The following is a 23,039-nucleotide window of genomic DNA, read 5'->3' as shown; positions in this document are numbered from 1 at the left end:
CCTCATCTGTGAAATGAGAGGGTTGGATAAACAGTCTTTCCAAACCAAGTTCAGTACATGATTCAATATTTACTCTGCTTCATTCCTCTTTCAGCATTCTGATACAATATTTAGACCCGACCATAGTACTATTCCCCAGAGTACCTAAAATTCCCAGTCTGTCTTGAAATGGAGACTGGTTTCATTCCATCAGACTCTGTTCATAGGCTTGGTCTCATATGGTTGTTGAGGGAAACTGGGAGAGCTTGAGCAACTTCTTTGCTTCACACCACTCTCCTCTCTTTCTCTCTCTGTTTTTCTGGCTCTTTTCTTTCTCACTCTCCATTTCCCTGTCAATGACTCTCTCTCACTGTCTCTTTCTTTCTTGCTTTCTTTCTCTTTCCTCTCTCACTTTCTTTTCCATTTCTCTAATTACCTGTTTCATTCTGTCCTTCTCATTGTCTCATTCTTTGACACTTTCTTTCTCAGATTATTTCTATTCCTTCCTTGCTTTAGCTTGACATTTCTGACTCTCTCTCTCTCTCTCAAAGAAAGAGAGCCAGAAAGACTGCAAGCAAAAGACAACCAGAGAAGGAAAGGCTGAAAAAAGAGAATGAAATAGAGTCAGCACAATATAGAGAAAGAGAAAGTAACAATCATGATAGATAGAGCCAGAGAGACATACAGAGATAGAGCAAGAGAGTGAAAAAAAGAGGAGAAAAAAGAGCTAGTCATAGAAATAGAAAGAGAGAAGAGACAAAAAGAGAGGGATGGAGTCAGTAACAAAATAAGAAAGAGACAGAGACAGTAAGAAAAATCCACAGAGAGATAAAGAGAATTAGACAGACAATGGCAGACACACAGAGAGACAGGGTGGGAGGGGAGGGGGGAAGGAATGAGAGGGATCCAGCTGAAAAGAGAGAGAGAGACAGACAGACAGGCAGAGAGAGAGAGAGAGAGAGAGAGAGACAGAGAGAGAGACAGAGAGACAGAGAGACAGAGAGAGAGTGTTAAAAAGTCAAAAATGAGGAAAGAAACAAAGGTAGAGAAACAGAGAGAATCAAAGAATAGTGAGAAAGAGGGGAAAAGTCCAAAGAAAGTAAAAAAATAACAAAGTAAGATAAGAATGGTGGTGGGGGGGAGAACACTCAGGCTTTTGAGGACATTGTCCAATAACAGATTTTAAGGTGAGAGGGACCCTGGAAGTTATCTGGTAGCACCTCCTGTTTTTTTGTTTTTGTTTTCGGTTTTTTTTTTTTTTTTTTTTTTTTTTTTTTTTTTTTTTTTTTTAACAATAAATGAAGAAAAAGATAAGAGAAATTAAATGCCTGGTTGGAGTAACTTAGTAATAAACTGAAGAGCAAGGATTCACAAGCATATGATTTCATGCCTCATCTAGGGCACATTAGAAATAGAAGTCAATTTGTTAGAGGATTGTTTGTCATATTTTCCCCTGAGGCAATTGAGGTTAAGTGATTTGCCCAGGGTCAAACAGCCAGGAAGTGTGAAGTGTCTGAGGCCACATTTGAACTCAGTTTCTCCTGACTTCAGGACTGGTGTTCTACCCACTGCACTACCTAGCTGCCCCCCGGATTGTTTTTAAAATTAACTCATTTCAGTATTTTCTAATACATGTAATTATCAATTAATCATATTAATTAACAATTAATCCCATGAATATTTTTATTAATTTTATTAATATTGGTATAAATTTGTATTAATTCATCTATTAATTGATAAGTTAAATAATTGATTGATTAACTCAACTCTTCAAAATTTAAAATACATTTCATTGATTTATTAAGTAATAAATTTACTAATCAATTAATTTAACTAATATTTTTATATATTTATGATTAATTTTTGTTGATTACTTTTTTTCATTTTTCTTTTTTCTTTTGTTTAGTTTAATACACCTTGCTTGTTGGGATAGAACAACCAGAGCAAAAGGGAAAAACCATGGAAGAAAAAAAAAAACAGCAAAAAAGAAGCGACCATAGCGTGTTCATTTTCATTCAGCCTCTTTAGTTCTTTTCCGTGTAGATGGCATTTTCTGTCTCAAGTCTGTTGGGATTACTCTGAATCACTGAGAAGAACTGAGTCTTTCAGTCAGATCTAGGTACATTTTGCTGCTATTGTGTACAATATTCCTGGTTCTTCTTGTTTCTCTCAGCATCAGTTGGTATAAATATTTCTATATCTTTCTACAGCCAGTTTGCTGATCTTTTTTTAATAGGACAATAACATTTCATTACTTTCATGTACCATAACTTATTCAGCCCTCCCCCAATCAGTGAGCATTTACTCATTTTCCAGATATGGGTCCTTTCCCCTCATTTATGATATTCTGGGGATTCAGACACAGAGTCAGAGAGAAAGAGACAGACAGGGAAAGTGAGAAAGACACAGAAACACACACACACACACACACACACACACACACACACACACACACACACAGAGAAGGACAGGAGCATGGGGGGGACAGGGCCGTTCTCTCTACAACCTTCAAATATTAAAAAAAAATCACCTGTTTAACAGCACCTTATGAATCAGAGCACAGCCAGCTAACATGGTCTCTCCAGGTTAATTGGAAAGCTAGGTTGTTTATTCCTCAGCAGCCAAGAAGAATCACAGCAAGCAGTGGTCCTTAGAATGAAGATGGAAAGAAACCTTTTTTTTTTTTCTGTTGTTCTCTTCCCTGCCTGAAATCTAGAAATGACTCTGTGATTTGTTTGAATGGAAAAACCATGTCATTTACGAACACCAAACCCAGTCTCCTCTTGAGCATGCCCATAGGGATAGTGATCCATAGGCTGTGGTTCCCTCTGAAAAAATCAATGGAAGAAATCCAATAGACGTGTGACAGAGAGCCATCTGCATGCAGAGAAGCTATGGGCACTGAATGTGGATCTCAGCATAGTATAGGGATAGAGGGAGGAATTGAGGGAGGGAGGGAGGGAGGGAGGGAGGGAGGGAAGGAGAGAGAGAGAGAGAGAGAGAGAGAGAGAGAGAGAGAGAGAGAGAGAGAGAGAGAGAGAGAGAGAGAGAGAGAGAGAGAGAGAGAGAGAGAGAGATTGAGTGTGAATGAGAAAAAGAGTGAGACAGAGGACTAGAGAGAGAGTGTGACAGACAGAGCAAAACTGAGAAAGAGACAGATAGAGAAAAAGAGAGACAGCCAGAGAGGGAAGGAGAGAGAAGTAGATAGAGTCAGAGTGAAAAATAGAGGAAGATAAAGAGAATTATGATAAAGAAAATTCAGAGAATCAGAAAAGTGAGAAAAAGAGGGGAAGAGTCAGTTAATAAATAAGAGACAAAGTCAGTGAGAGAAAACAACAGAGAGAAAAAGAGAGCTAGAGAGACATAGAAAAATAGAAAAAATAGGTAGATAGGCAGGCAGATAGGGAGAGAGGGAGAGGGAGACTAAAGCAGAGACAGAGAGAGATAAAGTCAGAGATAGCAAGCTAGAGTGAGCAAGGGAGAGAATCTGAGAAAGAGTATCAAATATAGAGAGTGAGAGAGCCAGCAAGTGACCAAGCGAAAGAGAAAGAAACAGAGATAGTCAGAGGAACAGAGGGAAACAGAGAAGAAGGGAAAGAGTAGGAGGGGGGCTGGTGATGAAGGAAAGAGTGAGTGTGAATGGGAAAGAGGAAGAGTAACAGAGAGCCAGAGAGATAGAGGGACAGAGACTGAGAGAGACATGCAGACAGTGAGACAAAGGAAAAAATATTGTCCGAGAAAAGCAGAGAAAGAGGGAGGGAGGAAGAGAGGGAGGGAGGGAGAGAGGGAGAGAGGGAGAGAAGGAGGGAGGGAGGGAGAGAGGGAGAGAGAGAGAAGGAGGGAGGGAGGGAGAGAGGGAGAGAGAGAGAAGGAGGGAGGGAGGGAGAGAGGGAGAGAGGGAGAGAGGGAGAGAAGGAGGGAGGGGGAGAGAGAGAGAGAGAGAGCAAGCGTGCAATAAAGAGGGAGAGAGAGAAATTGTAATTCGTTTTTCCATGTGTGAATTAAACATATTTTCGCAATTTAATTAAGATGTTATTACATATATTGCCACTGGAGGGCGAAATTCACTCAGACATGGATAAAAAACAGGGAAAAAATCCTTTATTTCTCCCTCTCTCTCTCTCTCTCTCTCTCTCTCTCTCTCTCTCTCTCTCTCTCTCTCTTTCTCTCTCTCTCAAAATTTGAGATCTGGCATAAGAAATTGTATGGATATAATTCTTTGTTAATATGAGGACCTTTCAGACAGAAAGACTAAAAAAAAAAAAAAAAAAAAACAAAAAAACCCACAGAGGCATCCAGAGACACAGAACAAGAATCAGGCATAGAACCAGAGAGAGATTGCAAGCAAAACAGAGCCAGAGAGCAAAAGAATGTGTGAAAAATAAGAAACAATCAGGGAACCATAGAGAAATTTAGAAAGAGAGATAGAAACAGACAGAGAGAGAAAGGAATAGAAAAATAGAGAGCCAAAGTTAAAGAGAGTGAAAAAGAGAGGAAGAATCAGAGATACAGAAACCGAGGAGAGAGAGAGAGAGAGAGAGAGAGAAAATCAGGAAGGAAATAAGAAAGAGAGACAGTAAGAGAGAGCCAAAGAGAGTCACATTTTTTGTGGATTTGTTTTATCTATTTTCTGTTAATTTATTTCAGAGAGAGTCACATTGTTTGTGAATTTGTTTTATTTATCAATTTTCTGTTAATTTATTTCATTAATTTTAATCTAATTAACAAGTAACTTGATTATTACATTTTTAATGTTTTCATAATTTGATTTATTAATTTATCACATAATCAATTAAGTTTTCTCTAATTAAAAATTTCATTCATTTGCTCGTTTATTAAAATTTACTAATCAAATAATTATATTAAAAATAATCATTGACTTTAATGGGTTTGTCAATTATTAATTTGATCCCATTTGATTAATTAATTTTATTAATTAAGTTACTTGGTGGTAAATGGCAGAGCCAGGAGGACTCAGATTCATGTGTCATGTCTTATCCAGGATCCACTGGAGTGGAAGTCACATTTTTTTTATTATTTGTTTTTTTATTAATTTATTTTTAAATACTTTAAATTAATAATTGATTTAATAAAATAATTATTAACTTTATTAATATCTTCCTAAATTCTATTAATTTATTAAGTGACCCAATTGATTTCCTATTTATTAATTTCATTACATTAATAGAGTTTATTAATTTATTAAATTTTGTTGATTTAGGAGTTAATGTATTAATCTATCAATTTTATCATTTAATAATCAATTTAATAAGTTTATTGGTTTATTGATTATTAGTTCATCAACAATTTAATTAGTTGATTTTATGGATGAACTTTATTCATTAATTTTATTAGTTTATGTTTTCTTTCTTTTTCTTTTTTGCTTATTGTTTATTTTAGCACACGTTGCTTTATGAATCATGTTGGGAGAGAAAAATTAGAGCAAAAGGGAAAAAACATGGGAGAGGTAAAAAAAAACAAAGAAAAAAGAATTGTATATAGAATATTTATTTACATTCAGTCTCCTTAGTTCTTTTTCTGTATGCAGATGTCCGTTTCTGCCCAAAATCTATTGGGATTACTCTGAATCACTGAACCCCTGAGAAGAATGGAGTCTACCACCTTTTTTAGGTTAATGTAATCAAAGTTGTCCATTTTAGCTTTCATAATCTTCTTTAGTTCTTCTTTGGTCATAAATTCCTGTTTCAGGATTTGGTAAAGAAAGCAGGAATGTTGATCCCAGAGGAGAGAAGGCAAGTGCTGGACAGGCTGTTTGTGGGAGAGGAAAATGGGTCTGCATCAACAGGAATTTATTAATCAATTAAAATGGGCCAGGGATTTTAAGTTCTAAGAAGAAAAAGAAAAGCAAAAAGAGTTTCTGAGCTTCGGAGTTTTCTTTTTAAGGTAAGAGACGATAAGTAAAGAAATACATATCTACAAGATTCCTACAGAATTAACGGAGGCCTGTAGAGTTGCTCAGTTTGGTCCTAGACTACAGACCTTGGGACCAAGAAAGTATTTTGTAGAGGGACAGAGAAGAGATCCTTGAGCCTCATTAATGGTATTACAGAAAGGTCACAAAGATAAAGAACTTGTAGGGGAGAAATTAAGAAATAAGCCTTTGGTAGTAACTCAGCAAATATACTACACAATGTATATAAACATAGATTATTTATGTGCAACTACATAATGCTGTACTAGTTATTGAGTGAAATACCAGATGCTTGACCCAAAGCACCAGATACTTGATCTCTACTAAATTTATGATCTAAGAGAGTTAGATCTCCATTTTAACGGCATAATATAATTAAGGCAAATAAGAGAAAAGAAACATAATAAAATGTAATGGCAAATGAACAGAGAAAAGCAGGCACCTTAAGGTGAACACATAATTTATAACAAAGAATTGCAAGTCAGGTAGCTCAGTTGGCTAATCTCGAATGGGAATGGGCTCAATCTTTCCATAAGCCAGACCATTGTCATCAGCCATAAATTGACCACAGCCAGCGTTCTTGCAAAATGCAGGACTTTGGTCACAAGGAAGGCCCGGCACCAACCAATGGGATGACGGCTGCAGGTCTCTCCCCACTATTAGAAAACACATCGAAGGGAACGTGTTATTGAGGTGTCAGTATCATCAGCACATAGGAAGGAGAACAAGGTCAAGAGAATACAGTCTCAGTCCCAGCCCCTTTTTAATAGTCCCACTTGATTCCCTGCTAGGGGAACACATCTTCATGAGTATTACCTAACAGTGTAGGAGACCTAGGACTCAGATACTCTGCTCTACCTTTTTAAAAAATAATATTATTAATTATAATATGAATGATGGATTAATGTTAAAATAATTAATCCAATCAATTAAATTCAATTAATGAAATTTATTCTAATCAAAAGGGGATTTTTGATCACTATTCTGGAAAATACACCAAAAGCTCAGAGGAAAACAAGGGTAAAATTAAACGTGTGACCTGGCAATCATGGAACTTATAGTCCTGTTTTGGGAAATGAGACAGGGCATATGAAACAGAGAATCAAAGGTCGTTAATATATTTGAAATATAAATTTAAAAATCTTAATTATCTGTCAACCCCTAGAAATTAGTAAAAGTGCAGATTTATTCAGAAATCCAAACACATCTTCCAAGCCTTAATTTAAATGTCATGCTTGGCCTGTCTCTCTGTGCTTTAGATGATAGGAATTCTAAACCAGCTTATTCTCAGGAACTGCTAAAACAAGAGCATCCTATTCCTGTTATTAATCATGCTCAGCTCACTTTCTTCAGCCTGTCTTGTTAACATTTTTAAGACAACCACCACAGGAATTAGTTTTCCAAGATTGTCTTGTTAGCATATTTAAGACGGCTTCAACATCCCATTACACAATTGTTTCTCCTTAGGTCCTGCTTCCCTCTGAGGCTGCTAAGTCATATTTGGATAAGTCCCTGATCTATTTCATGTGACAAATGTCAAATCCTTGTAACCTGTGGTAAATGACTGTCACAGTGGCTCCATGTCTTAGATCACTCTGGTCTCCCAAATTGATTTCCTATTTCTGTCTCATATTATCACTTTACTTGGTGCCTTTAAGATCACCTTAAGGTACTCTACAACTTGAAGGAATTTGTGGGAAAGTTCTAGTTTTGCCCTTATATCTTTAGGAGTGATAAGCCGCCTGCAATTTTTATTTGACTTTTCTTCCTGATATAAGACAAATGTTTGTACTGAACCATTTTCAGTCACTGAAACCAGGATTTTCTTAAAAGAGTTGGGTATCTTCTGATTTTTAGATAAGAATTTAGAAAGGGGCAAGAGGAACTTACCCATATTTGTTCTAAAAAGTTTCATTTATATTAGACTGCTTTTAGGAATCACTTTTCCCCTCCTCTCTGTAAAAAAATGGAAAAATTGATATTGATCTTGACAAAAATAAAATTCTCTCAACTGAGAGGATAGTTACCCAAGAAGGAGAAAATATAGTGAAAACTCAGGTGATTTGTGATTAGATCAATCCCAGGATGTCTAGAAAAACCAGCTCCTTTCATTTAGCACCCACTCCTCAATTTTCTGGGTGTGTGCATTTAAACCTTGAAAATCAGCAAAGGCTACAAATGACAGTTTAGTTTATTGTTTTGTTAACTGCCTAGACTTTAGAAAGTGGTGGGGAAAATGTTCACATAGGAAATGAATTTTAAAGTGTTTTCTGCTTTTTCGCAGAACCAGATGTGAAATTGACCTCTGCTTTATTGCTATCATCAAGAAAGAAGGTCAAGCAAAATATTTTTTGGAACTTGAACTTCTCACCACATTTTCAAACCTTTGTATGAAGAATTATGTTTCAATGTTTCATTCCTTTTTTATTCAGTGATGGCCTGCTTAATTCAGTGCTTTATGGGATTTGACTAGTGACTAATGAGTAATTTGAATCAGTGTGGTACCATGAAAAGAGCAGAGCATTTTGGTATATGAAAATCTGCATTTGGTTCTGGAGGCCTTGTAATCTATTCAACCCTCAAAATTCTCTGAACTTTGCTTTCTTTTTCTGTCACATCAAAGGATTGGACTGGATGGTCTTCATGTTCTTGAGTTCTAAATCCTATGAACTTCTGCCCTCCCTCTGTCCCTTCTCTCTCTCTCTCTCTGTCTGTCTCTCTCTCTCCTTGTTTATAGCTGTTTCTCTGACTCTTTTACTTTCTCTTTTTCAGTCTTTCTCACTCTCTGGCTCTCTTTGTCTCCCTCTGGAATTTTCTTTAACTCCTTTTCTCTGGCTCTGACTCTTTCTGGCTTGCTTTCTCTGGTTTTGTCTTTGTCCCTGTCTCGGTTTCTCTGAATCACTCTTTTTCTTTCTCTCTCACTCTCTGGCTTCCCACCTCTTTTTGTTTCTGTCTCTTACTCTCTATATCTCACTGTCCCTTTGGCTCTCTGTTTCTTCTTCTCTTTCTGATGTTTTCTATCATGCTCTGGTCTCCTCTCTTTATGTCTCTCTCATTGCGTCATTGGCGGGTTGAATGTTTGACGTGGTTTTCTTGGCTTGTTCTTGGTGTGTCTTTGTTGTGTTCAGTTTTTGATGTGGTTTTATTGACGTGTCACTGGCCTGTCTTTTCTGTTTCTTGTTCATTTTCTTTCCTTTTCTTTTGGTATTTTTTTTTTTTTTTTTTTTTTTTTTTTTTGCTTTTATGGCTGAACTCTGCTCCTGGGGTAAAGGGGGCGCTATCCCAAGCTTCCTGTGCAGTAGTGAGGGGCCGGTGAGGGTCAGGGGAGGCTGGGGTTGCTTGTTGGGAAGGAGAGGGAGAGAGAAGTGGAAGTGGGGATGGGCCAAGAGTCAGAAGAGCTTTGCACCTGCACTGGCCTTGAGTCTTAGAAAACCCCCAACACCTGAGAAGGGGAGGAAAAGGGGAGCAGTCCCAATGACGGAACGGGCCCCCCCTCTAGCCACCTCCACAGCAAGGGTTTGCTTGTGGCCTCCTGATGTTGGGGAGGCACCGGAAGAAAATCAGAGCACTCCCTCGCCCCCCCTCCCACAACATCTGTCCCATGTCTATCCCTCTCTGGCTTCTCACTAAAATGTGAGGCTGTGGGGCTTCCTAACAAGGATATTCTCCTAATCAAAGATAATGTCCCTGTTCGGGAACCAGCCATTACCTCCCAGCTGCTTACCTCAGTGGGGGTCAACTGGTTTCTCACCTTCACCAGGTCTTCAGACGTCTCGGCTCTGATTATCTCAATCAGAGAGCTACCTCTTTAGAGGTTCCACCACAGAGCACCCGAGTTACTCAAGTATGCAGCAACAGGTCTTTATTCTAACTCTTTACATAGTATTCCCTAACATTCCCTCTGGCCTTCCCTCCAGAGTTCTCCTGGAGTTCCCTCTTTGTTCCTCTGAGTTCCCTTTGAGTTCCCTCCAGAGTTCTTCCTTCCCTTCTGGAGTTCCCTCCCCCACCTTCTGCAACCCCCTTTTTATAGTCCCCAGGTCACATAACCAAGAGTGCATGAGTGTGAGCATGATCAGCAAGAGTGAGGAGGCTTTTCCTCGTTAATGAGGTCTACTCAATATCTTTATGCCCAGTTATCAGGCTCAGGCAGAATAAACCTCTGAGTGCCTCTTATACTCTGCCCTTGAGATCTGCCCCTGACTGTAACATCTCTCTGCCTTGGTTTGTCTGTCTCTCTCCCTCTCTCTCCTTTTCCTTCCCTCTACTTCCTTCCCCCTCTGTTTTTGTCTCTGTCTCTGTCTCTCTCTCTTCCTCCACTTTCTCTCTCCCCTTCCTTCTCTGTTGCCTTTCTATCTCTCTGTATCTGTCTCTATCTGCCTCTTTTTGTCTCTGTCTCTCTGTCTCCCTTTCTGTCTCTGTCTCTCTGTTTCTCTATCTCTGTCTCTGTCTCCATTTTCCCTTATGAAAGATCTGCTTACCATGACAATTTTTGCTAACCTCCCTCAGTGTGACTGTCCCTCATAGTGCCTTCCATTTCATAGTGCCTTCCTCCTTGCTCTAGCTGTCTCTGTTCAGTCTAGGCTGTCAGGCCATGAACTTGAAGGATTTCCTTTCTCCTGTTTAATTGGCAGTTCTCCTGGGGGGACTTGTCTTTTTCCTTAGTCTGACTATCTGCTCTCCTCCTCTATTTTGTTTTTCCCATTCCCGGGGTGTAATGTTCTATTGTCTCCAGAAACTGCCCATCGGTGTCTGGGAGGAAATCTGCTGTCAACTCAATCTCTTGGCCAGGTTCTTCTTCCTGTAGAGAGCTGCCAACTCTGACCTAGAGCAGAGACTCCTCAATCTCTCGAGTGCCGCCCTCTTTTATCCTCCAAGGGCTTGTGGCAAGATTACTTCTACCAATGAACTTGCTTCTTTTAAACATTAAGCTCCTCCCCAGAAGTTCAAAGGGGTAAAACTCACAGTAAATGCCAGAACTAGAGAATTGTTAAGTACCGATCTTAGCACTTAGTAAAAACCTAATATCTCATTAGCACTTAGTAAGAACCTAACACTGGTGTCCATTGTATCCCTTCACTTTGGCTATAAGCTATTTCCCTAAAAATCTACCTTTTGTCAAAGACAATGGCTGGACTTCTGGGGGCAGAGGCAAGATGGTGGAGACAACACACATTTCTCTCTGACCTTCTTTCGCTACAGCCTTCACAAGAATGACAAAATCCAGCCTCAGAAGTAGCTCTGGATGGGCAGAACCCACAAATATTGGGAGTGCAAGAAATTGTCAGCAGAAGATAATTTCGACCATCTCCAGAAAAGGTGTGTTTCAATTGGAAATGGGAGGGAGGCAGCCAGTGCAAGCAGCTGAGTAGAAACACCAGTGTAGATAGCTCAGAGTCCTGGGGTGTTGTTGACTCTGTGGGGTGGTGCAGATTTCATGCAGCAAAGAATCTACCGGGAGGAATCTACAGGAATTTATAGCAATGTTGGCCACTCTGCCCTGGTTGCAAGCCAGTAGATCAGCAGAGAAGTTATAAAACATCCAACACAAACACAAAAGATCAATAGTGAACCCCAAAACGCCAGAATCTCAGGGGACCTGGCCATGCCCACCCAACACCAGGAGTGAGTCAGCACTGACCCAGCATAGCTGAGGCTGCTGGAAAAACCTCCCACCCCAAAGGTGATGAGGTTTAGCATGAAATTAGGTTTAATTGAGGTCTAGTGGGAGGTTCGGGGTACAGGGAGTGAAACAGAGCTCTCCTGCAACCCCTTTGGATTTGGTGCAAGGATACAGAGTTAAATGAGGTCTACTGGTGGCACAGTGTCCCCTGTAAAGGAATTTATAGACCCAAAAACCTAGATTGATAAAGGAGGTTTATTATGGGGTTTGGAAGTAAAGTTAAAGTCTAGCTAGTAAAAGGTGAAGGTAGAGATAAAAGGGCACCGGAAATAGGATTCCAGTGGATAGAGATCCTTGCCTTGCCAGGCATAAGGCTGCCATGTTAGGAACCTCTGCAAAGAGAGAGCTCCAGTTTGGCTCTTTCATAATGAGAGATTTAGCTAAAGGGGCTTGTGGGTGGTGTCCCAAGTTGGCTCAGATCCCATGGGGACTAGGACAGGCCCAGATCTCCTATTGGAATTCAAAAGGGCGCTTTGGACAGGATTTGTGAATCAAAGGTCCTAGCTTCTTGAATTGATAATGCATCAGCTAGGAGGGGCTGGGAATCTGAAAGGATTAGTGTCTTAAAGGGAGCACAACCCACATCATTCCCTGAAAAGATTAGTTTCTTAAAGGGAGGACAACCCACATCATTGCCAGACCTTAATTAATAATGAATTTTGTTAATTCTTATTAAGTTTATGAATACCTTTATGGATTGTGTTAATATATTAATTCATTATACCATTTTCCTATTAATTTTATTAATGTATTAAATTTTACTGGTTAAGCAATTAATGAATTGATCTATCAGTTTTATTAAAAAATAATCAAGTTATTAAATATATGATTTAATATTAGTTTATTACTAATTTTGTTAATTTTATTCTACAATTCTATTGATTAATTTTATTAGTTTCTTTTTTTTGTTTGTTTGATTTTTTGTTTATTTATTTTTATTACACACTGATTTTTGAATCATGTTGGGTGAAAAAAAATCAGAGAAAATGGGAAAAACCATGGGAGAAATAAAAAAAAAATAAAAAAAAAAAACCAGAAAAAACAGAAAAGAAGAAGTGAATGTAGTATGTAGAATGTAGTTGATTTCCATTCAGTCTCCTTATGAAGAAGAAACCCCCAAACTCTAAAAAATCCTTACAGTGAAAGGAGAAAACCTCCTTTCATTCTGCCTCAGCAGCACAAACAGTTTCATCTTTGTTATCTGGGTCAGGTTTGCTGAGTCCCAAAATGCATTGAATTCAATTCAAAATCTAACCCTGGCTGAAACCCATTAATGAATGAGTCTACCACAATTTTTAGTTGGATGTCCCTCTTTTTCTTTCTCACTCTCTGTCTCAATTTCTGGCTTTCCCCCTCTATCTGTCTGCCTGTCTCTCTCAAGAAAGAGACAGAAACAGTGAAGAGGACACAAACAGAGACAGAGAGAGAGAGAGGGAGGGAGGGAGGGAGGGAGAGAATAGAGAGAGGAGAGAGAGGGAGAGAGAGAGAGAAGAAAAGATTGATTGTGAGTGGGAAAAAGAATGAGAAACAGAGCCAGAGAGATAGTGAGAGTGACAGACTGTCAGAGAAAGGAAAATATTTTTTATAAGAGCTTTTTATTTTACAACATACATGAATGGGTAATTTTTCAGCATTGACCCTCGCAAAACATTTTGTTCCAATTTTTCTCCTCCTTCCTTCCACCCCCTCCCCCAGATGACAGGTAGACCAATACATGTTAAATATGTTAAAGTAAATGTTTAATACAATATTCATATCCATATCCATACAGTTATTTTGCTGCACAAGAAGAATCGGACTTTGAAATAATGCACACTTAACCTGTGAAGGAAATAAAAAATGCAGGCAGGCAAAAATAGAGGGAGTGGAAATTCTATGTAGTGGTTCACACTCATTTCCCAGAGTCCTTTCGCTGGGTGTAGCTGGTTCTATTCATCCTTGAACAAATGGAACTGATTTGGTTCATCTCATTGTTGAAGAGATTCAAGTCCATCAGAATTGATCCTCATATAGTATTGTTGTTGAATTATATAATGATCTCCTTGTCCTGCTCATTTCACTCAGCATCAGTTCATGTCAGTCTCTCCAGGCCTTTCTGAAATCTTCCTGCTGGTTATTTCTTACAGAACAATAATATGCCATAATATCCATACACCACAATTTATTCAGCCATTCTCCAATCAATGGGCATCCACTCAGTTTCCAGTTTGGGGCCACTACAAAGAGGGCTGCCACAAACATTCTTGCACACACAGGTTCCCTTCTTTAAGATCTCTTTGGGATATAAGCCCAGTAGTAACGCTGCAGGATGAAAGGGTCTGCACACTTTGATAACTTTTTGAGCCTAGTTCTAAATCACTCTCCAGAATGGCTGGATGTTTTCACAATTCCACCAACAATGTATCAGTGTCCCAGTTTTCCTACATCCTCTCCAACATTCAGCATTATCTAAAGAAAAAAGATTTTCTGAGTGAAAAGAGAAAGAGAAATATAGTGAAAAAGTGACAGAGAGGGAGGGAGAGAGCTAGAGATATAGGAGACAGAGCCAGAGAGAAAGAGTGAAAAGTAGAGGAAGAAAAAGACAGAGAAATACAGAGAAACAGAGAAGAGAAAGAAAGAGAGGAATAGAGTCAGTAAATAAATAATACAGAGACAGAAGAAGTGAGACAGAGCCACAGAGAGAGAAAAAGAGGGTGACAGAGAAATATAAAAAGAGAGACAAAGACAGATAGCAGAGTCAGAGATAGCAAGGTAGAGCAAACAAGAGAGAGAGAATCCAACAAAGAAGGTGTCAGAGAGAGGGGAAGAGGGGAGGAAGGAAGAAGGAGGAGAGGAAAAGGGAGAGGGAGGAGGAGGAAGAAATTTTGAAGACAACCACGTTTTTTAAGGACTTTGCTAATCACAGATTTTAAGGTGGGAGGGACCCTGGAAGTGGTGTGGTAGCTGTTCCTAGTTTTTTAAAACAAAAAATGAAGAAACTGAGGTCTACAGATGACTGGTTTAAATCACTTGGTAATAAATGGCAGAGGCAGGGTTCAAAAGCATGTGTTCTGACTCCTCACCCAGGACTCATCTGGAGTGGAAGTCACATTATTTGAGGATTGAGTATTTTTAAAAAGTTAATCTATTTCATTAATTTTTAATTAATTTTAAATTAATTTTACTAATTTGCCTATCAGTTAATTGATCAAGTAAGTCCCCATCAAGCAAAAATAAGTTTCATTTATTACATTTATTAATCAATCAGTCAATTAATAAGTAGTTTAATAGATTTAATTGTAATGCTGGAGAAACTGAGGGAAGATAAGAGATTAGAGAGTTTTTTTTTAATATTTTATTAATTGGAGAGTTTAATTGACTGGACAGGACTCTCGTCTCAAAATATCCAGTAATGAATGGGGAAATGTTAAACACTTTTATAGCTCTTCAGACAAAGGGAAGGAAAAAGAGCGGGAAAATCAGGATGGGGGAAGTTATAAATTTTTACTAAAAGCCAGAGTCAGGATGTTTGAATAACAGAAGTAAAGATGTCAGTGAAGTATCTGTGATAGTCTTATCTTTTGGAATATTTTTAGAGGGTCAGTGTCATAAATTCTTGGGGGCAGAAGGAGCCAGGAGCCAGGAAGTCTGATCTGCTCCTCATCTCCCATTGACAATTTATAACCTTAGAGCAAATGGTCCTCAGTCTTAATGAACCAGGGGGGTTTTATGACTTAGGGGACTGAGGCAGAACAGTTAAGGAAACTGAGATAGAACAATTCATGGAAACTCAGTCAGGACAATGAGGGAAACTAGTGCAGGGAAAACTGAGGTAGAACAGCTCAAGGAGACTGTGGCACAACATAATGAGGGAAAGGAAAGGGGGTACCCCATTTCTCGGCGCATAGATAATCCCATGAGGCGCAGTGACCCCTGTAAAAATGAATTTACAGGCCAGAAAACGTAGATAAATAAAATAAAAGGTAAATAAAAAGGTTTATTGTAATAAATAAAAGGTTTATTGTAGGAATTTGGAAGTAAAGCTCAGTTAGAAAGACGCCAGAGCCAAAGGTGGCTGCTGTCAGGCAGGGACCCTTACATGGCTGGAAGGATACCATGTGTTGGCTGGGAGGGCTCCTGCAATGAGGGCATTCCAGCTCACCTCTTTTATACCCAAAAGATGATGGGCGGCACCCCTAAGTTCTCCGGGGGCTTTTCAGTTAGTTCAGATCAGGTGAGGGCTGGGGGAAGCTGAGCTGAGGGTGGGGGGCTGATAGTGGGGCTGGGCCCAGATATTCAAAGGGTGCTTTTGACCAGGATTTGTGAATAAAGGTCAGCCATGTGTTGGGCAATTAGAAAGTAATCGTAAAGGAACTTCAAACCCCATCAGATTCATCAAATTATTGATGATTAATTTTAATCAGTGATTAATTAGTTTCATGAGTAATTTAAATTAAGTTTTGTTGAATGATGTATTTTTATTTTCTTTTTTTATTTCCTTTAACAAGCATTGGGTTATGAATCCTGCTGGGAGAGAAAAATCAGTGCAAAAAGGAAAAACCATGGGAAAGATAAATTAATAAATTAATTAATGACAACAACAATAATAAATTTAGTGATTTATTTTATTAAATACAAATAATTCCCAATTAAATTTATTAATTGCCAATTCACTTTTCTTAATTTATCAATCAAGCAATTACATTCCACCTAAAGCCAAACTAATTTTCACTTATCTGTTAATTAGTTAATATATTAGTTAGTTAATCAATTAACTATGTTAACTAATAATTATTTAATATACATATCAATTATTAATTTTATTTGTAGTTAATTTTATGATTGATTTGTATTAAAAATTTTGGTTAATTTATTTTTTATTTTTCTGTTTATTTTAACACATTTCTTTATGAATCATTTTGGGAGAGTAAAATCAGAGCAAAAGGGAAAAACAATGGGAGAAATTAAAAAACAAACAAACAAACAGGAAAAGGAAGTGAACATAGTGTGTCTTCATTTACATTCAGTCTCCTTAAGTCTTTTTCTGGATATATATGGCATTTTCTGTCCAAAGTCGGTGGGGATTGCCTTGGATCACTGAACCACTCTCTCTGTCATATTCATATTCTCTCTCTTTCTATGTCTCTGTCTCTCTGTGTGTGTATGTGCATGTCTCTCTCTCTCTCTGTCTGTCTCTGTCATATTCTCTCTCTCTCTCTCTCTCTCTCTCTCTCTCTCTCTCTCTCTCTCTCTCTCTCTCTCTCTCTGTCTGTCTGTCTCTCTTTCTCTCTCCTCAAAGATATTTCATTTTATTTTTTAAAGAAAACAAAGCCCCCAGCCCCAGATACAGCAGGTTAACAGCAGGTGCCCTTTTCCATTCCCTTTTCTACAAGCTGCCTTCAGACACAGCTCTCTGCAGCCCACTTTCTGTCCCCTTTGCTAATCCTAGTTTTGCTGCACTTTCCTGCCCCAGCCCACAAGCTAACACTTGTGTTACCCACTGGAGAAAATAAAAAAGCAAGAATAATGCATGGTGGACTTTACCCTACATGCTAAGTGGAAATTTCTCCCCGTTAGGGCAACAGGTATCATATCATGAGACATACCAGAAACAAAGCAGAAGAGAATTTTAGTGAGACTAATTCAATGATTGCCTGAAAGAAGAAAACTACTAGTTGTGAAGAAAAGGCAGCAGGTGACTGTTTCCTCCTGGTCAGATTAAAAACAATTTCTCCTTTAGATATTATGGTGCCAATTACGGAATATCATCCTTATATTGTTTTAGATGAAATAAAGGGGAAAACGAGCGTCCTCTTGTCTGCCTGTGAATACAGTGCACAAGAATAAATACAACAATCTTTCCTCCCCTAAATGTCAGTGTACAAAACTGCCTCCAAACATTGCAATTGGGCCTGATGCACATACCATGTTGGGCCAACTTAATATCACACATTCTGCCTCAGCTCAGTGCCTTCAGATCCCTTTTCATAGAAAAGAAATTCTCCATCACTCCTGTAGCTAGCAAAGACCTTGCACACACACACACACACACACACACACACACACACACACACACAAAGACCTTTAATATTTGTACCTGCATTCAAACCTCCAAAGTCCTATTTTTATGTGTTGCCATATATAATTCTGAAAAACACTGGTTGAACAGCACAAAGATCCTCTCCTTCCCTCTTCTCCTTTGTCCTTTTCCCCTTCTTTTATTTATTTCCAGGACTTCTCAAAATTTTCACCTTCTGGAAACCCAGAGATTTCCACGCCTCTCACTCTCTTCAAGGCTGCTTTATGAAATTATGAAATATAATAATAAACACAGCTATTCTCTTCTTTTTTTAATACTTCTAAGTCAAAATGGGCCCTTCTTTGTTGTTAATTATTGCCGCTCTAAAAACTGTACTTATTTCCCCACTTCTAAACTTTTTGAATCATTTGTTCAGTGTATAAAGACTATATGCAAGCATGGCCTCCTTCCCATCGTAAAAATTGTTACCCACGAAATACAGATTCTTATATTAAGAAACGTAATCGTGTAGATATGTTCTCAGGACCTGGGGCCCAGGATCCTGAAGCTAAAATAATTCATAGGTGTGGGCTCCCCTCTCTGCCATGCTGCAACCTCCTAATCTAAAAGAGATGGTGTTGGTAATAGGAAGAAATGCTGTATTAAATACACTGAATGTAAACTCTGCATTGCATATTTTGCAGTGATAGTTCCTGATTTTAGAAAGTTAAATTAAGAGAAAGAGAGTAACTTTGCCTCTCTTTTAAAAAAAATTTAAAAATTATCATTCTCTTTATGGCTGTCGAGTCACTGGGGTGAACATGATGTTCCCAGCACAGCACGGAACATGGGGACAAAGAAACTGGAGGAGGATCCAGAGCAATACCAGGGGCCTTGCTAAATGGCTCCTGCCCACAATGTGCTTTTTTAACAGAGCCCACCTTGGACAGCTTGCTCTTCCTTGGCACAAAGCTGGGCAGGGAGTCCTGTGAGAAGGAAGCCCTTTGATTTGCTCAGGTTTCCTCCATTTGTAATTGCTGTGAACTTCCATGGTTACTTGTAAGCATCACAGCTGTGACTGTTCTTATTGATGCTGGGGAGACCTCTCTTTGGATGGACCCACTGAGTCCTAGGAATCTTCTTTTGTTCCATTTCCCCCTGGAGTGTGCTGAGAGCTCAGTAGGTGAGTTTCCAATTCATTATGATGATGTTTGGGAGGTGATCCTTTTTCCTTCTTTCTCTCAATGGTAGTCAGTCTTCAAGGGATTTCATTTATCCCATTTCTACTCCCAATACCATCCGTTTTCTAAGGTCCAATTTCTTTCTAATCAATATTGTCATATCCAGTGTATCCATGTAACAAAAGGCTGTTGAAATTCCAAATAGTGCCTCCTCATTTAAGACAATATGTGATGTGATAAGACTAGTATTTCAATGAATTCATGAGCTCATTGATAAGAGTATTCCTACCAGGGGTGCAGATTATAACCTGGCTTTAGCTTCTCATCCTATGAAGGTCTCATCTACATTCTCCAAGCAATCCTTCAGCAGGGCTTCCCTTACAATCCTGGAGTCTTGCGTATAAATATTCTCCCATGTACTGCCATGAGTACTGTTGTAATATATGTGCTTGGTGCATGGCTTCTGTCTCATCTCTAGGGCAATGCCTTTTATGCTAGAGGTTCTCTTGGTTAACCTAGTCAGTTTACATACATTATGTATCTCTCCATTGTTTTGTGCCATCTGAAATGTTGATCCTGTGGATATTATGATGTTTCATAATTTACATAAATGGAACATCAACTGGAAGAATATTGAGAGTAGAAAAAAAGAGGTTTCATCTTTTGGAGGGTCAGGAGGGCAGAAGTTTGGCTTTGTTGAAATTATTATGCCATATACCAAATTCATGGAGTGTGTTCCCTTCTTCTTATTCAACTTTAGCCCCAGCTCATTGTCCATCTGTAGAATCTCTTCAAGGTATGTCTACTGATAGACCGGCTCGTTGGGTTATCCAACCAACTGTATAGATGGCCGAAAGACATCCTTCATCCATTTAAGCTTTTCTATGCGTACTGTTAAGCAGAGCCCTCTTGAGTGGTTGTAAAGTGCATTTAGGAGACTGTGATATTTTGCGCCTTTTGGGTATTTTGTTTTATATTTTTCATTTTCACATTTTTTGATGATTTGTTCTGTGACCTTCTCATAACTTAGTATTTCACTGTTAAATTTCTATTTAAGCTGTATCTTTTCTTTTTGGTCTTTGAATCCATGATTATTTTTTTTTTTTGTGGTCTGTAAGGATATATTAATAGCTTTTGGCTTTTTACATTTGTTTGTCACTTCTTTTTGTGCCTTAATCCATGGCCAGGTTTGTGCAAATTTTCTATATGGTGCTAAGAAATATTTATATTCATTTGCTGTCCTATTTCAAAGATGCCATAAGTCTTTTAACTCCAATTTCTCCTGTAATTTATCCAGTTCCATATTTTCCCTTTTATTGATTTTTCCATTAGACTTATTCACAGTAAGAGAGGGATACTGAAGGCTCCTGTCACTGTTGTGTTGTGGCCAGTCTTGTAGCTCAGATGAGGTTTCCTTTATTGATGCTAAGGCATTTGGAGAATGTAAGTTTATGACAAGTATTGGTTTATTGTTTATATTTTCTGGCAGCATGATATAGTTTCCTTACTTATCCTTTTTTATTTTTGAATGTTTTTACTTTGTCATTGTAATCACAGTCCTTTTTAAAATTCACTTAATGCATAGGACATATTTTTTCCATCCAATTGCAGGGTTTTATTTTTTATCTGATCTGTCATTTTTTTTCCTTTCATTGTCTTGAATCCATTCACCTTTAAACTTTTAAGTTAGTTTTTTTTTTTCCTACATCTGCATCTGATTTTGGGATTTTTTTCAAGTTATGATTTTTTTCCTCCTCTTGTAAACACAGTACTATGTTCCTTCAGTTACTTTGCCTGAATGTTTTTTGAAAATGACTGTTTCTATTGTCTGTCTTCCCATCACTTCAATCCCTTTCTCTCATTTATTATCCCTTTCACTTTAGAATTTTCCTTATTCCTTTTTATCCCCTATTTTTATCTGGATATGTAATTATTTCTCCCTTTGTTCTTTTAGTCAAGTAGATTCTTCCATCCTTTCATCCCCCTCAACTAGTCTTATCATTAACTTGTTAAATTCTTTACAAAAAGAATTCCTCTTGTTTTCTTGATTGTCCATTCATTTTTTCCCATTCTGCTGAAGCCCCTCATTTATGACCCTTCAAGTTATCTGGTTTCTCTTTTTTCTTTGACTTTCTCATAGAGTCAAAACTTCCAAAGTATATCCTTTCTAGATTCTTGCCACTCCTTATACCCTCTGCTGCTTAGCCTTTTCCCCCACTTCTGTTCACCCTAAGGTCTGTAGCTTCTCCCATTCCCTGGTACCAGTTGCCCCCCAGGAGTTCCAATTCCCCCTTCCAGTGTAGGGCAAATAGATTTTTCAAGCACCCAATCCCCCAGGCTACAGCCAGTGCAAGATCTCCATCTCTCTTGGTAGAACATCATCAGTCAAAGCTTCTTCCATAGGCAAAGCTCTCTAGGTCTTATTCCTTTTCTGTCCTTTTCAGTCTTTTGCCTTGTTCCTGCTACTTTCCTGTGGACTCTTCTCTTTTTGAATCTTAGGGCGCTGAATCTCAAAGCATTCCAGCCTCCTTTCATGCTGGGTAATCCATGGAACAACAAGCCTAGGTGTGGGCAACAAGTAACGTTTGGCTGGTCAGAACTGGCCTCGGCTGGGTACTAGAGTGTCTGTCCGGCTTGGTGGAATACTTCCTATGGTAGCCCAACACCCACCCACCCACTCAAACCCCCACTCACAGTTCCTTGCCCTGGTGTCATGCCCTTCTTCCTCTGTTCCATGGTCACCTGGCTTAGCCCTGGCCTTTCCTAGAGCTGCTGCTCTGGTGCTGCAAGGTTGTCTTCTCTGGATGCCCATGGTTCCAAGCTTTGCAGTACTGGTGCTCCAGGGTTGACACCTCCAGCAGGCTTTTGCTTCTGTAGAGCTGTGACTGTGGTGCTGGCTGTTGCCCAGGCCCGACTGGGCAGGCACTAGAAAGAGGAAAAGGGGACTGGGGAGTGGAGGGGTGTCTTTGTAAGCCCATGTCTAGCATGTGCTTGCCATGGGCTGCTTACATTCTCCCCCTTGGGACATCTTGCCCCACTACCTGACTGCTGCTCCTGGAGAGGTGGGTCAAGGGTAAGTGACCCCCTGAAGAGGGGGTCAAGGGTAAGTCTCTGATGTGAACCCCAATCTCGAGTATGACTTTGATGAATGGGTTGAACACTTGGGCCACTGTTGAGCCTGGTTCTCATTGTCATACTTCTGTTTACTGATCTGCTGCTTTGTACCTCCTTGGGCATAACACTCTGTCATCTCATGGATCAAGTGAACTATAGCTGGTGCTAAAAGTTTAGCTTGGTGAGATGTGCGGTTCCCGCAAAACAAGAGAAAGGGAATTGTAAGGGGCCTTTAACTGGGTGCCACAGCGCATCGGGAGATTGAGGCCCGGAAGTAATTTCTGTGGATATTAGGACTGCCCTTGGGCGGGATCCTGTCCATACTGAGATAGCTTCGTAATGGGTGACTCTCTCGCTGATTGGCTGTGTGTGTGACCTCACAGGCCCTATGTAAGCCCACTGCAGGCAGCAGGCGGTCCTCTTTAACCTCGCACTCTTCACCCTGGCTCCCTAGCCTTGGCCAAGCCAAGATGGGTAGCCAAAAGAGGTAAGGGTTTTGGTAGTGAACACGTGGGTCTTCTGACCAGGTGTTCACTCGGGAACCAACAAGTCAGGGCATCAGTCAGGGCATTATGTGAGTAGGTATAATAAAGGCTTTTAAGATTACACGTGGTTGTTCTTGAGTGCGCTACCGGTTATTAAACTATAGATTCAAGAGATTGTGGCCAGAGACCTTAGAAGGCCTCAGAGGAGGCGAGCCAGGTAGAGTTCACACTGCAAAGGACAGTGGTCAAAGGTACTCTGGTGGGTCTAGGACAGAATAGTAATAGTAATTGTAATAGTAATCGAGACTGGGGAGTGGAGGGGTGTCTTTGTAAGCCCATGTCTAGCATGTGCTTGGCATGGGCTGCTTACATTCTCCCCCTTGGGGCATCTTGCCCCACTACCTGACTGCTGCTCCTGGAGAGGGGGTCAAGGGTAAGTGACCCCGTGGAGAGGGGGTCAAGGGTAAGTCTCTGATGTGAACCGAAGCCCTTTGGTGCCAGGTCTCTCCTGATTCACAGCTAGGGATGTTTTCATTGTAGAGACACTGTAGTGCATGAGGACAGTGAGAAGGGTACTTCTTAAAAGAGTAGGAGATTGATGGTAAGCCGAGGCTAATAATGCTGAGAGACTAGGGTGTATGCCTAGGAGATGTGCTCCTTCTCCCGCACC

General features: G+C 39.4%; 1 protein-coding gene across 22 annotated transcripts in view; it reads left to right on the top strand.

Moving 5' to 3' along the window:
* The window catches only part of LOC141548335 (uncharacterized), a 360,889-nt gene that overhangs the window by 287,087 nt on the left and 50,763 nt on the right, over nucleotides 1-23,039 (top strand). For 3 of the 22 annotated variants that reach the window (XR_012483905.1, XM_074277129.1, XM_074277132.1), the window contains one exon: nucleotides 11,111-11,227. The exons of 18 other annotated variants lie outside the window; for them this stretch is intronic. The gene's annotated coding sequence lies outside the window, so the exon portion shown is untranslated. Of the gene's footprint in view, nucleotides 1-1,885; nucleotides 2,099-5,688; nucleotides 5,884-8,195; nucleotides 8,300-11,110; nucleotides 11,228-23,039 lie in introns of all 22 variants that reach the window. One more of the 22 variants, XM_074277138.1, reaches the window with a different exon arrangement.

Source organism: Sminthopsis crassicaudata, chromosome X, assembly GCF_048593235.1.
Source record: "Sminthopsis crassicaudata isolate SCR6 chromosome X, ASM4859323v1, whole genome shotgun sequence".
Lineage (NCBI taxonomy): Eukaryota > Metazoa > Chordata > Mammalia > Dasyuromorphia > Dasyuridae > Sminthopsis > Sminthopsis crassicaudata.
This window is presented reverse-complemented; position numbering and strand designations above follow the sequence as displayed.